The sequence below is a fragment of the Fistularia commersonii genome, chromosome 15 (genome assembly GCF_037954325.1).
Source record: "Fistularia commersonii isolate RoL2024-O1a breed Wild chromosome 15, RoL_Fcom_v1.0, whole genome shotgun sequence".
NCBI lineage: Eukaryota > Metazoa > Chordata > Actinopteri > Syngnathiformes > Fistulariidae > Fistularia > Fistularia commersonii.
This window is the reverse complement of record NC_141298.1, coordinates 13,256,891-13,272,277: the sequence shown is the minus strand read 5'-3', so window position 1 is coordinate 13,272,277 and position 15,387 is coordinate 13,256,891. Positions and strand designations below refer to the sequence as shown.

At 40.6% G+C, this 15,387-nt stretch overlaps 1 long non-coding RNA gene across 1 annotated transcript; it reads right to left on the bottom strand.

Moving 5' to 3' along the window:
• Window positions 1–13,539: 13,539 nt before the first annotated feature.
• LOC147226620 (uncharacterized) lies at window positions 13,540–15,387 on the bottom strand. The gene is made up of 3 exons (XR_015107220.1): window positions 15,194–15,387; window positions 14,478–14,626; window positions 13,540–13,641 (listed from the first exon to the last, which is right to left on the bottom strand). It is a non-coding gene; the product is annotated as an uncharacterized LOC147226620 (long non-coding RNA).

Here is a 15,387-nt window from a genome sequence, read left to right as displayed (position 1 = left end):
GATTGCATTTTATGTAAGTTCATGTTTTCTGCAGGTGGGGAGGACCCCTACTGTTTGAAGCTACTGTACGTTACATTGAATACACTGCATTCAGACCTTTAGTAGCCCATCGGTGAATGACAGTGTGCATGGCTGCATGTCTGTAGGAGACGTGTGAATGAAAGGGATAATGGCTGTATGTATGTATATGATTTATGAATGCAGGATAAGATGGTACAGATAATGAATGAATGTATGAATGTTATTGTTATTCTTGCTTGTGATCGAGTTCATTTTGTATCAAACAGCGGTTTCCTAACAAAATAATGCTCATCACACATCCATTTGAACTATATGATTTTGAATGTAGAATGAATGAATGAATGAATATTATTGCTTTTCCCACTCATAATGGAGTCAAAGTCATATTGTTCACACATTGTTTTGAGTGATGTGATTTTGAATGAATCAATGAATCGATTACTTACTTGCCCATCCCCACACTAAGGGCAGGATGAGCAGAATAGAAAATGTATGAATGGATGAATGAATGTTATTGTAAGTTTTATTCCTACTGGTGATGGAGTTCAATTTCTATAAGACAGAGGTTTCCAATCAAAATCATATTTATCACATATCATTTTGAGTGATGGGTGAATGAATGAATGAATGAATGAATGAATGAATGAATGAGGGGTTCCTATGACTGATAATCAGTATAAGAAATCAAGTAGAGATAGATGCCATTGTTCCTGTTACTGATTTTACAAAAAGAAATGAAGATGCCAAAGGCGATAACGAATACCAGTCAAACAGTAAACTGAGGTTTATTAATCCGTTCCCGGTGTGATTGTCGAGGAAGAATTTGCCAAAGCAAAGCCACATAGCCGATAATGCTACCTAATGAGCTGTCTCTGCAACTTGAACTTATTGACGTTTTGTTAACAAATTACCTGATGCAATTATTCCGGCCGCCATGTTCAAAGGATTCCGAGATCGAGATGTTGTCGTTCTCGAGATAACGGATGAAATATCCTCACTCCAGCTATTTTCATTAAAAGCTGAAAAAAAAGACGTCACCCACGAATTTGTTATTATAGTTATTGTCAGCCCAGGCGCTTTCAGCCCAATTTAATTTTGTTGGAACATATTGTCCCATATGCCCTTATTAACGTTACTCCCTCCCTGGCTATTAAAGGAATTACTTATATTTTGAATTATATTCCTTAAGCCCCTCATTTGTTCGGGCCTGTATCGTGAATCAGTCCTCGTTCTTACGTAATCAAGTCCGCCCTGGTCTTGGTGTTGCTTACTAAATTACAGAGAAGTGAGCGTTAATGCTCTTGAATAAGCTAAAGCCGGGGTAAAATGGACTATAACTCATTGCACTTTTCAGTATTTTGCTCAACGGCACAGCCGCCCGGAAAAAAGAAGAGACGGTGCCGGGGATCTTTTAATAATTTTTACGATCCATCGTCCCTCCCGAGCCCTCCCAGCTTCTGCAAGCAAAAGAGCAATTGTATTAATGACGGTCCAATACGGCCTGTGTTTCAGGTGTAACCAGGCTCAGCCCCAGTACGGCGGATCCATCACACAGAGCGACATTTTAACAAAAACACATTAAAACCCATTATTTATTTCAATATATTCCGGTCAGTACAATCAATAAGTACTCTCGAGTAAAACTGCATCCAGGAGGACAATTTTGCCCCGATTTCATCCGTCACTTGGGACAACGTCTTCCAGGAGCTGTTCAGAAATGCAGGATATTTAAGCACCACGATATTTCAGCCACTCGGGTTGGGAAAAAAAAAAGTTTAATAAAAAAAAAAAAAAAAAAAAAAAACGCACTGTTGTTTCCACAAATGTCGACAGCCAGAGAGATCCGTGGCTGTAATGAAATGAGTGAGCATCGCGTAGAAGAGGCTTTTCCTCCCAAGAATCCAATTACTGCCAATTAGACTGGAGTACCTGTAATTCGTCCCTTGTGGCGAAGAGCCAGGGATGCCTCTGAGAGAGCTGTTAACTGTGATATACTCTCGTTTAGCTGATTGGGGCACCGCGGGGACTGTTCATCTGGGAGGGGAGCGAATGAGGGGAGAAGACAGCCAAAGGAAGGGAAAATAGAGGATGGCGGAAAAGTGTTAAGCTGAGAGGCAAATGTGTGAGGGAGTGGAACAGCACTATAGATTTGAAGTTCGGCTCTGGAGAACGGGCACTTCTCTCCCAACTGGTCTAATCTCATTCATATTAATGCGTTCAGTGTTTTTTTTTTTCAGCCGTAGGGAGTGCGTGAAGACCGCAACCGGTGGTGGAGACTCCATTCGAGCTTGGATACTTGCTGTCGTGTCACTGGCTCAAAGGAAAAATGCACATTTTGCTCCCGCCGTTTGATTTTCACCTGCAAGGAACACAATGTTTATGACCTTGTTTTCATCCTTATTTTTATTTTAGCTTTTATGAGATGTTGTTAAGGCAGTTAACTCAAGAAGGGCCCTGGTTCAATGCCAATAAGTGTCTAGGTTCTCCCACATATTCAAGGATTCAAAAATTTAAGGATTTTTTATTGTCATACCAGCACACCTTACAGTGAGTGGTATGAAATTTGTACCCAGGTCTGGTTCAAACCATAGAAACATGCAAATAAGTAAGGGCGACAATTTTGTAAAGGCTAAAGTTAGCCCTGTTAGTACTAAATCTACATGGGAAGCAAGGATGTAGTTTATATTATTATTGCACCTATTATAGTGAAATATTGCACCTTGATTGTTTAAAATGTATGTAGTGCAGGTCGATAGAGAGAGAGAGAGAGAGAGACAGTGTGTTTGAGAGAGACAGAGTGCGTGTGTGTGTGTGTGTGTGTGAGAGAGAGAGAGAGAGAGAGAGAGAGAGAGAGAGAGAGAGAGAGGGAGTGAGTGAGTCTACAGAGCACGGCTCGAATTATCTAGGTATCTAAAATCTAGGTATGTTTCCTCCGCGTTCTCCGGTTTTCCTTCCACAGTCCAAAAACATGCAGGAGGTTGACTGGAAACCCTAAATTGTGAAATTGTATGTTTCTTCATGACATGTGAATGGGAGGGTCAAGGGTTGCATGTCTTTATATGACGTGTCAATGTCAGACTGAATGGTTGAATGTGTCGATTTGGTGTGTGAATGAGTGAACGGCTGTTTGTCTCTAAATGTGGGGCTCGTGATCGACTCGAACAGGCTGAACCCTGCGTCAATGGGACCTTCCTGTGTGGAGTTTGAGAGAACATGCAGTAGGTTAACTGGAAACAATTTGGGGAAACTGACCCAAATGATTGAGTGAATGGTTGTCTGTCAGTATATGTGGCCCTGCGATTGGCTCGCGTATCCTGTGAGTAAAGGTCATTTTAAATGTTATTTAGACTACTGATGAATTCCTGCAGATTCACCCCCCCCCCCCCCCCAAAAAAAAACAATATCAGCTTCTCCTTTTCAACATTATTTGCAAATGTCTAACTCTGTCATATGCATTCGCTTACAAAGGTGAACCCTCAAAAGCAATTCGAGGCTCTGTATCTTGATTAGGGGCACTTTGGCACGGTCCCATTGGGACACTAAATGAGTGAGCTTCCATTTACTGTATTTGATGTGTTTTGGTGAATTACCCACCTGCCACTTGGTCAGTCCTTCATGCAGTAAGTGCACATCTCTATTCCAGCTTGCAGATTTCATCATAACATAACTTGTTTTTTTTTTACAACCTTATTATTTTAAAGAAAATCACATTCGGTTTTCAATATTTTGAAACAGGCATATCATATCTTCTGACTACATTGCACTTATGAGTTATTGATCAGGGATGATTGAATCGCTCTTTATTTCCAAAAGGAGCCAGTCGCTATGCTTTGTTTAAAAAATATAAAATGTTATCATCAACTTAGCATTGACAGCGTCTATCCTGTATGTCTGGGATTCAATCTTACATGGTGTTTTGATGGTGATATATACTTTTACTTTTTAAAAACACAGTTTAACATGAGAATGCATCAGCTCAATTGTCACCCAAATGATAAGAGTCGTGTTAAGGTGTCCTACACTGTACTACACCCTTATTACATAAGAAGAACCATGGCTATATCATAAATTTTATATTATATTACATTATATTATATTATATTATAGCCTGGCTCTCCACCACCACTTCCTGCTTTCATGCGACTGAGCCCCCACTAGGGTTAGCCGGGATGGCTGCAAAACCCATCATAATCCACTACCATGGATTTGTACAATAGCCATCCACTGTAATTGGCTGAATGTTGTTTGTGTTTGGTTTAATACCCGTGTGGCTACAAGGCACACAGGGCCCCTCAAGCATCGCACGTGTTCAACACCATCGAGATGAAGGGGAAGTTAAAAGAATCATCTGTTAACGTTCATAGACAGGAGTTCCCAAAGGCACGGCAACGGGATGCGTAACACAGACCTGACAACAAGTTCATGTGTTTTCAAGCAGAGAGACACCCAGAGGCCCGAGATGCAAAGTAAATGTGCCCTGTTTTCCTTGAGAAAATTCGCCCAGGTGGACCTAATGGTGGCATAAAAGTAAGATCTACAAGAAAGATTTAGGCTTTCTTGTCAGATGACGGTTGGTTTACCGTTAGGACTCTGATGATCCGTTGAATAATGCGGCGCACAGACTTCCCTTTAATGAGTGATCAGAACTCACGCGGCGCTGGGGAGGGGGGAGGCGAACGTCTCCGACGCATCTTCGTCGAGTATTTCACAGATTTTTTGGGAAAATACGAGCCAGGGAAATATCGCAGACCGTTGTGTACCGTCGGCGCTCCATCCTGCATTCGCGATTTGGCAGGATGCATTTTGAATCCGAAACAGGGCCGTGTGTTTAGACTGAGTAGGCGGCTTGTTAAACCCCGGACAGAAAACTATTCAGCCACTGGTGCTGCAGGTGTTGCACATTATGGCTCCAATATCAAACTCAAACACTCTGATTATGTAGTTGTACGGAAGAAACCGAGAGCACTTTGAACAACAGACCGAACTGTAACAGAATTGCAAACAAACAGACAGACTAATAGCGGCGCTCCGACACTGCCAGATTGCATAGTTAGTCCTGAAATTAAATGTGCTGTCAGTTGATTTTATGCTATAATAAAACAGTACAACATTTTTCAAGGCTAAGTGCTGCTCAGTTATAGCAGCATTGGCAATGAAAATGTTATTATTTAAAAGTTTGTTCTGATTGGACCAACTTTTTCCACCAACTGCATTTTGTGTTTTTATAAAAACCATGGAGCGTAGAACTACCCGGCGTGCAATGAAGCTTTCGAGTTCCAACTGAGCGCCGTGGCTGGAGACCTTTTTATGCCATACAGAAAAATTAAATGCCGCTTAACATTCTTTGTGTTATAATGGCGTTTCTCTCTCCTCAAAGCGCTTTGAAGGGTTTTCATTTTTCTCCCCTTCACACGCTTTTCACATGAGCACAGCGGAGAGTGCCAGGTGCTCTCCTGCTCATTAGGAGAGGATCGCTGCCTGGAGGACATTTCTTGGGAGCCGTAGAACACAACCAATAAACATTTAAGTCGCGGATAGCAACTCTAACCGCTGATCATTTGTTGTTGGTTTAATAAGGGACTCTTTAAAAGAAAATAATCTAAAGGAATGTCATCATCTGACCCAGTCTTCCTATTGCAGAAAAAAAAAATCATATGGAAATACAATCACACTGAAGTACAATCACAAAGTATCTTTTTTTTCTTCCCTCAATGGACACGTTCATTCATCGCCTGCAACGGTTTTGCAAACTCCCGTGAAAATTGGTACTCGTTTTGATTATGGAAGTGGGGGAATGAATTGCATAAGTTCTATATTTCATTATTCATGATTCATCTTTTTTTTTGTTTGTTTGAATTCTTTATTAAATGTAATGAATTATTTGTTTCTTTTTTTCTTTATGAAAATGAAAACTTGAAAAAAGTCATCTGGATTAAAAAAAAAAAAAATCTCCAGCGCAATGTTTTTGTGATCTTGTGATATGGTAATAGGAAGCACTTGGGTTCAAGTCTCGTGTGGGAAGCACACTCCGTCACACACACAGACACACACACACACACACACACACACATCTTCTGAGTTTGCAATCTGAGAATCCCATTTTATGTGGCAGTGATAATAAAAAAAAAGCAAAATAGGAGTAAAAAAAAAAGCAAAACAATGAAAATCATATAAAAGAAGGTAGTCAACTTGTTCTACGGTTAAAAACAAATCCGATTAGAGCGCACCAGTCAAACTGCGCGGAGGTGCAGTGGCATCAAAGATTCGTGTAATGAGGGCGACACCTCGTGGTCTTATTGGGTACCAACAAGACAAAAAGACATTCAACATGTGCGGCAAATAAGCAGATACTCCTCTTATTGATTTGAATTGCACACCCGATGACCACGAAGAATGAAATAAAAATACACTCGGAAAGTTACATATAGGTGCACTGACCTGGGGAAGCTCATATTTCCCACAGTCAGATTTTACTGTAGCTGAGTCTTCTAGTGAGAACTCTTTATTTCTCCTGCTAATGCCTTCAATACCAGTGTGGATATGTATACGTGTGTGTGTGTGTGTGTGTGTGTGTGTGTGTGTGTGTGTGTGTGTGTGTGTGTGTGTGTGCGTGTGTGTGTGTGTGTTTTGTCAGTGAATGTCATATGTATGTATATGAGTGTGTGTTGTATATATGTATCTGTCTGATTGTGTGTAATACTGTGTGTGTGTTTATATACATGTGTGCATGTATGTGTATATAGTGTGTTGTATGTCCATGATTGTGCATTTGTGTACGTGTATGCATACATGTATATGAGCGTGTGTCGTATGTATCTATTTATCTATCTGTGTATGTGTATGTACAGTATGTACGTGTGTGTGTGTTTGTATGTATGTAAGTATGAATGCATATAGTGTGTGTTGTAAGTATGTATATCTATGTATGCATCTGTCTGTCTAAGTGTGTCTGTGTGTGTGTGTGTGTGTGTCTGTGTGTGTGTGCATATACATGATTGTATGGTGTATGTTTCTATCAATCTCTCTACCTGTGCATGTGTGTGCGTACATACATATGTGTGTGTATGTATATGAGTGTTTGTGTGTGCACATGTATGAATACATACAGTGTGTTGTATTTGTGTGTGTGTATGCATGTATATGTGTGTGTTGTATGTGTCTATCGCTCTTGCCTGTGCATGTATGTATGTATGTACGTATGTATGTATGTGTGTGTGTGTGTGTGTGCATGTGTATATGTATCTGAGTGTGTGTTTGTGAGTGCATATGTATGTATGAATGCGTATAGTGTGTGTTGTATGTATGTATGTATATATCATCTGTCTGTCTGTGTGAGTGTGTGTCCGCGCACACACGTGCATGCATGCGTCTTTGTAAAGTGGATTGTGAAGGACTTGGAGAAGCATGTTCTAGCATTTACTCACTGAACGTGCAAAGCTCTTTAGCCTGCATCCACCACCGTTTCATTCAAACTAAGCTCAGTGATGAAGGTGCAAGACAATCCAGTCCATGTTTTGGTGATTAATGCCGAGGTGAGGAGACAGCGTGTCACCTTTGGCAGTGTCTCATCTTTTAATGGACTGAAATAAAGAAGAAATTATTATCTCATATCTCACTTATAATGACTATTTAAAAAATGGGCTGGCAAAATGAATCACCTTCTGCGAGATGATTCCAGATTATATGAAAAGATGACCTTGCTACCACAAGGAACCAACGTCGCATGATTTAGATAATAAGAAATCATTAAGGGGAACTCTCAGCCACTGCTAGGAGTTATTAATTACACTATGACGTGTCATTCCTCAACAGGGATTGGATGAACCTACTTGCCTAATTGTCAACATTTTCTTCTGAATCCAATTTAAATACATAAACTAATTAAATGAAAATCTCTGTGCCGTATTGAGACCAAAAAGACTGACAAATTTGTGGGTCTTGGGGAAAGGAGGTCAACCTGTGATGTTTTACGTATTGTTTGGCACATCTTAATTTAGTTGACGTGCTCCAGATCCCTTTCTTTCTTCTTTCTCCGCTGAATGGCAATAATGATCTTGTTCCAGCAATATTTTTTTTTTAGATTTATCATGGTACATCTCTGTCCCCTAGTGCTCCCCGCAGGTAATGTCAGAGAAATCTAATAATCACCACTCACTCTGCAGACAGTGGGATTCTATCTGCAGGGTGTGAGTGGGCCGATGGGTCTTCCTCGGTGACATTGGCTACTGAGGGGGTATAAACATTTATAACTATAGGTTCAAATTTTGAAACAATACCGAGGCTAAGAAAAAATGACACCGCTGACTTGATGCTCAGCAGAGAAATTAAACCAATATATTAAACCCTCGGATGTGCTGGAGATACAATTCAAACAACCTCGCAGGGGTTGACAGCGTTCACGTCTCAGTCTCGACTCCGTGCGGTCGTCTGTTGTTCTGGGCTGCTTCCCTCTATTCCCGTCATTGAGCTTGACCTTTGGCCTACCTTTGACTTGCAAATCACGTCGGAAAGGGAATATGTCAGTGTGGCTGTCTCCTCCCCTCCTTCCCCCCGTGTTCTCAGTGATTTCTCCAGACACTCGGGACTGCCCATGCAGCCGATGAAGTCTGAGGGAGAAAAGCGTGCTTTTGAAAAAAAATTAGCGTTTTTCTTCAGATTAATTGCCAAGATTAGACACATCAATGGTAATTATAATTTCTAAAACTCCTTTTTCGATTGGAAGTACTTGTGTAACATTGATATTTCTACCCCAGCTATAAATACGTGACATCATCAGACGTGAGTGACATTTACAGAACGCGAAAGGCTAATGATATTGGATATAGTGTGCATAATAACAGACTGCAAATGTGACATTTACGAACAGAAAAATAAACAAAATGCGATACAGTGTCTCTGTCGCCGAGCAATTATGTAGCAATGATTTGCAATAATTGTTTTTCAAATCATATACTAGTTCTCCGCCTGGAGTGCCACTCTGTCTCAGCCCCTTTTGGAGCAATGGGTAAGAAAATTCAATTGGATACTGTAAATAGTAACTTGTCAGTACTGTCAGTGATACAATGAGATTTTTTTCAAAAAATCATTGTGCATCGCCCAGCCTTTCACCGCTGAACATCTTTGTATGATGAAGGACATTTCGCGCCCTTTGGAAATGAAAACACACACTTTGTTCTTAGATTGCTTGCCCTGTGGGAGATCATCTGTTCACCACTGTGACTGGTTTCTCCTGTTCAACAAATTGAATAAAAGTACTTTTTTTTCTTTTTACCCATAAAAGTGAAACTCTCTTACATTGAAGTTGTTATTTCTCTGTTGTTAACATACTGTATTTGATGATTTTAATGACTGAGTAACATGCACTAATGCTTTAACTTCTTTGACAACTACAGACATTTATTACCATTCACAATGATTAGCTTTCTTCCACCGCACTTGTTTTTGCAGACACAGATGGGATTTAAACTCTTATTGCACAGTTTTCATCAGCGTATAAAACTAGCTTTTATGTGAATGCTTATCCTATCTGTAAAAGCGCTGTCTTGAATTAATGGCCAGAATGTAATCGTAACACTCGTCAATGGTTTTCTTACAGATATCTCGTCGCAGAGGTTTCTTATCTGGCCGCTCCCGACTGCTGCAGTGTAAATGTCTCCCCAGTACGAGGCGTCATCCGGCCTTTTGGGTGAGTTCAATCGTTGATGTTGAGCTCCTGTTGAAGGCGCCAAAAAGTTATCCAACCAATTCCAGATTGTCGTCATCCAACTACACGGGCCATCAGTTTGTGTTGTCTTTTTGGCCGTTTGAAGCTCAGCATTGTTGTCGGTGTCAGCGGTGGAAATGTATTGACTGAGTTCTTGTCGAAATCTTCTTGTCTTGGCACCTGGACTTGAATTTCTTCACTTGAAGAGGTTTCACCCCTCATCCGAGAGGCTTCTTTAGTTCAAGTGAAGCAATTCCAGTCCAGTTGCCAAGACGAGAAGATTTCGACAAGACTTCAGCATGACCTGGATGACTGAGAACCTCCACAGACATCTTGACTGAGCTGTTGTTGTTTCCCTGAGCCTTTAAATCCAGAAGCCTTGACATCCTCCCTGATCGACACAGACTGGGCTCACTACATTTTGGATCCCTGTTTTATTGTTTTGTGGGAGATGAGCCGCACAGCCCTTGTTGTAGAGCACATAATCTACAATTATTCTTGTCGAAATCTTCTTGTCGTGGCAACTGGACGAGAATTTCTTCACCCCTTTCGCCCCTCATCCGAGAGGCTTCTTCAGTTCAGAAGTGAAGTATTCACCGTGACCTGGATGAACCTCCACAGACAATCTACATTTATCAGTCATCTCATGCTTGGACCCGTGTGGATTGTGCCTTCAGTGGACTCCAGTCGGTTCAAAATCTTTAGCCGGGGGATGATTGCGCAACCATTGGTTACAGAGCAGGTTGATTAAACATTGTGCATTCTGCATAATTTCAAACATTGCCACCTAACTGATGAGCAATGACAGCACTGAAAAGAGAATGTTGCCTTTCCAACTGTTCAAGACGCTTCTTCCAATAGGGTTCCTTCAATCTATGATAAATCTGCAGACTTCTTTTTCTGCAATGCTGGTGGCAGGCGTTTTGAACCCAACAAGCCGCTTAACTCTAAATGTTGTACTGTTTCATTTAGGCCACGGTCAAAACTGAATGTTTCAACCAGGTGCTTATTATAAAAGATGAAACACATCTACAGCCCGGGACTCTTTTGTTGCTTTAGAAAAGGGGACAAGCATGTCCACAAAATAGATCAGATTCTGTTACAGTTTTCCTTAACTTGATGTGATCCAAATTAAGATGAGCTGCTGCACACACGTGCATGCCGTGCTGTGGGCTGCCGTTTCTGCCCTCCTTCTCGGATACAGAAAAGGCGCATCACATCCAGATGGTTCTTTCTTTATGCCTTCCTCTTAATCTATAAAAAGAAAACCCACACGATTAAATCTGTAATCTTTAATATTACATGAAGACTAAAAGTCTTTAAGCTCATTGAACTATCATAATAGATGCCATCAGTCTTGCATTAAATAGTGAGTTCTACTGTCTGCAGAATAATACTGCACACTGTACACTAACCTATTTTCACAGCTCGCAGTCATTAATTTCACACAGTATGTATTGGATTAAGGGAGATGCAACCCTACACAGGTTAAGTCATTTAAAGCTTATAATGGATTGATTAGATTATGGAGTGCTGGTTACAGCAGCTGGCCAGGGTTACTGTTGCTCGTGTTCACTTGGCTAAATGCGATATCTTCAGCGGGCCTAAAATCTGTAGAGGTGTCCTTTTGAGAGCAAGCTAGTGGATGTCTTCATACTCCCCCGAGGCACGGTAATACAGCTACATCATCGCCTTGGAGTCATATTGATAAATGATGTTATATTGTTAACACTTAAAAATTATGGATCTTATTCTTATGTGTGTCTCCCGGCCTGATTCAAGCACCTTGGTTCAAGCAAAGAGGGACCAGAGTTCAAGTCGTAAACTCCCGCTGGTCTTCACCCCATCGCTGGCCTCGACGCCGCCTTCTCCAGGATTCCAGCACTCTTTTGTTGGACGTTTGTCTCTGGGTGCATTTGTGAAGTTGTGCGTGACACTTCAAGGAAAAAAAAAACAAAATAGAAAAGCTAACTCAGACTGACAGTGGGAACACAGTCATCCGCCTAGTGGGTTTACCCGTACTGGAAAACAGAAACCCTACACTTTGTCTTTGCAATAAAAAGGACAAGAGGATAAGACTGGTTTCTCTTTGTACGTTATATTGCGAATTAGATTTTTTTAATCCATAATTTGTACATGAAATGTCAAATTCTTGAAAGAATTGTGTTTACATGTTTCGATGAATGCTGCTCCAACTAAGAGAGAAAAAGACTGGTATTTTTTGGATGGCTTTTTAGTTAACTAGAAAAAAAATGATTAAAAAAAGAGCTAGGCCAGATTGGTTAATGGGCACAGGGCAGCATTGGGGGATGTGGGCTCAGACGAAATCCTGTTTTCCAATAACATCATTGGATTAGCATGTGAAGTTTTAAGATGTTGTTTTGGTAAATATGTTGTGCGTGCACAAATTAAATGAATATTGCATAAAAACATGAATAGGTATTATGTTTTTATTTGTCTTACAGTGATTGTGTTATTATGTGTGTCAAGGAACCCAGGTGTGTTTCATTTCAGTTCCAACAAGGTGCTGAGAAAAAAACGCGAAGTAGTGCCGGACCGGTGAGCTTACCGAGGAGGTGCGACAAGAGACGCCTCCCCAGATGAGGACGGAGGTGCGAGGAGCACGCTGGTGTTGATCAAATCGGTGAGTTCGGCAAAGGTTCACTGCGAGTTCATACCCTTTGGAGAAAACCATGAACACTGTAACCACGGGAATATCAACCTAAAAAAAAAAATTCTACTGAAATTCATACTTTAAAAATTAGTGTGAATAAAAACACCGGTGTTCCGTGGTGGTAATTTAATAAAACAATGAAAAAAATGACCCCTGTGATAAGTAATTCAGTCATGCACTGTATCTTATCACAACATAGGTGTAAATCAGCTCACCTCTTCCAGACTTTGCGAAGGGGTTGGGAGCAGCTGGGCTGGGCAGTAATTTTGGCAACCACGGATGAATGAAAATGAAACATAATATCTAGAGAAGAAAACTATGATTGATCAATTAATTTCTCCCTGCCGTAGTTTAGTGAACTACTGGTTGGTTGTTTAGTTTTAGCACTGAGAGGCACAGTGTTCAGTAACCCCAACAGGAGTCACACCTTTGTCCTTATGTGTTGAGGTGCCGTGAGTCACACTCTGCGATCACAGCTTCAGCTTCACGCTGTATACACAACACACACTGGGATTTGGGACAGAGTGACAACCAATCCTGACAAACAAACTGCACACCAATTTGCATGGATAATCAAACTACAAATATATATATATACTATAAAAGTACCTTTGTATACGGTGGTAAACAAAGCCAAACATATTGTTACTATTCCATTTGTTTGCATGATTACATACAAACGCCCTTGTAGGATATATTGTAAAAGGATATTTTATGAAATGGAAATAAGAATGATAACTCTCTTGGTTGAGGTAGAAGTTATGGATATGAATACCTAGTGTGTGATCCCAGTCTGCTTTTCAAAAGCATACTGGTGAAGCTGGTTAATGAAACTGGAAAAACAGTTGGACAAAGTTCACCTACCACCTGAGTTTTGGAAGCTTCACAAAATTTAAGAAAATCTGCTGAAGTTCTGTCATGCAACCTATTTAGAGGACAGCTGTCTTGCCCATTCCTGAAAAAGGAGCTCAATGGAAGCCTTGAAGATACAGAGGAATCTCAATCATGTAAGTAGCTTCAAAGATCTACAGTCGCTGCCTTTAAATCTAATCCACCTAATCGTCAAAGAGCCAAAGAACTATAAAAAGGAAGCCGTTGTCAACCTTCATTGACTTTTGGCAAGCCTTGAACTCCACTGGTAGCATGAAAATGTTCAAAATTCTTGAAGCCTGTTGGGTTCCACCTTATGACATCGCTGTAGTCAAATTAATGTATGGGGTCACGTCTGCAGCGGCTCCTACACCTAAAAAAGAGACAAATCAATCTGCATTTGACATTGGCATTGGCATGCTCCAAGGAGATCCTCTTGCTTCTTGACTCTTTTTTTATCTGTCTTGACAACGCTCTTCAAATCACTACCTCTGATTCATATTGTCTAATGCTCAAATCTCATGGTACTAAGCACACCATCCAGTTGGGGTCCTTTCTGACTTTGACTTTGCAGACAATATTGCTCTCCCAGAAGTTTTCATTGATGCACAAGATCTCCTAGCTTGAGTAGAACAAGCATGCTGAAGCAGTCAGTTTTGAAATTTACTGAAAAACAAATACATGAACAGCACATCTGTTAGTCCTGTAGTCTCTTTTGACGCCTTTAGTATTATCCATGTTCAAGATTTCAACTACTCATTCACTGAAATTGGAGCTGTGGAGGTATGGAAGCAAAAACCAGGACCAAAGTTTATATGGCTGCAACGACTCACGGACACTAAATGCCAAATGTACCACAGAATCAATGGCTTTCACCAGGATGCTTCCAGAAGCCAACAATATCCTTCAGAGTTGCTACACTGCAAATAGTGTTCCATACGGAGCGCTTCCAAAAAATCCTGAAGGCACCAAATTACCCTGGGATGAAAGGTATTCTTATAGTCTTCCTAAACCATTGGACTCCTATGAGAAACTAATCCTGCTACCCATCCATCCATCCATTCATTATCTACTGCTTATCCTGCACTGAGGGTTGCGGGGGTGATGGAGTTTGTCCCGGCTGTCATTGAGCGAAAGGGAGGGTTCACCCTGGACCGGTAGAGGGTCGATCACAGGGCCACATATAGATTCACTCTCTCATTTACTTACCTGAACAAATTAGGGTCTCCGGTGAACCTCCTGCATCCTGCAGGAGTCAGAACAAAACTCCTCACAGAATGGACTCCTGTCGGAATTGAACCGAGGACCTCCCTGCTGCGTGGTAGGAGTGGAGTCGATATTCAATACGAAAATCAACTCTGAAAGACGAGTGAAATTATACAAGGGCAATCATTTTAATTCATCCCAAATCGTTCATTAGTATCATAGGGTGATGTAAGTCCACCCATTGATTCTGAAATATTAACAGGGTCATGACATCCGCGAATTAAACGAAAGTCATCTGTGTAGTATGTCAAAGAGTAAATTTTTTTGTGCTTGAGTAAATATTTTGGTGGGGATAAATGGAACTCGACACGTTCATATGTCTGCATTTCTTCGATTTAGTTTTTGTCAGAAAATAAAATAATTCTATATTTCTTCCCATAATAACATAAGTATACATGCAAGTAAATACATTTTAAAGGGGAAAGTAAAATCAGCAAACGTAGGAATTAAAGATTTGATTTATGTCAGATTGTAGTTTACATTAAGACCCTCATAGAGCAAAAATGTTAGACAAAACAACAACACTGACATACAATACATCATTGTAGGGTACATTTCTCAAAGATTCACTAAACATTTCCCATTTAAAAATAACTCTATTTATGCCTGTAATGCCGTTATTGATGACAGTATTATGAAAGATTAGTCGGCAGACTTACAAGCTTAATGTTCTAATTGTTGCCGTTGTTTTCTTTTCATTTTGCAGAGGGGATTAACTAAGATAGAGGCTCATACTGGCTCGTCTTAAAGGAAAATATGTACACAAGATTAGACCAGTTGGTCACCGATTAACAGCATTCCTGGCTTTGGGGAAAAGCAGAGGGGAGGAGGCCCGCCTGTACTGTCAGCAAAT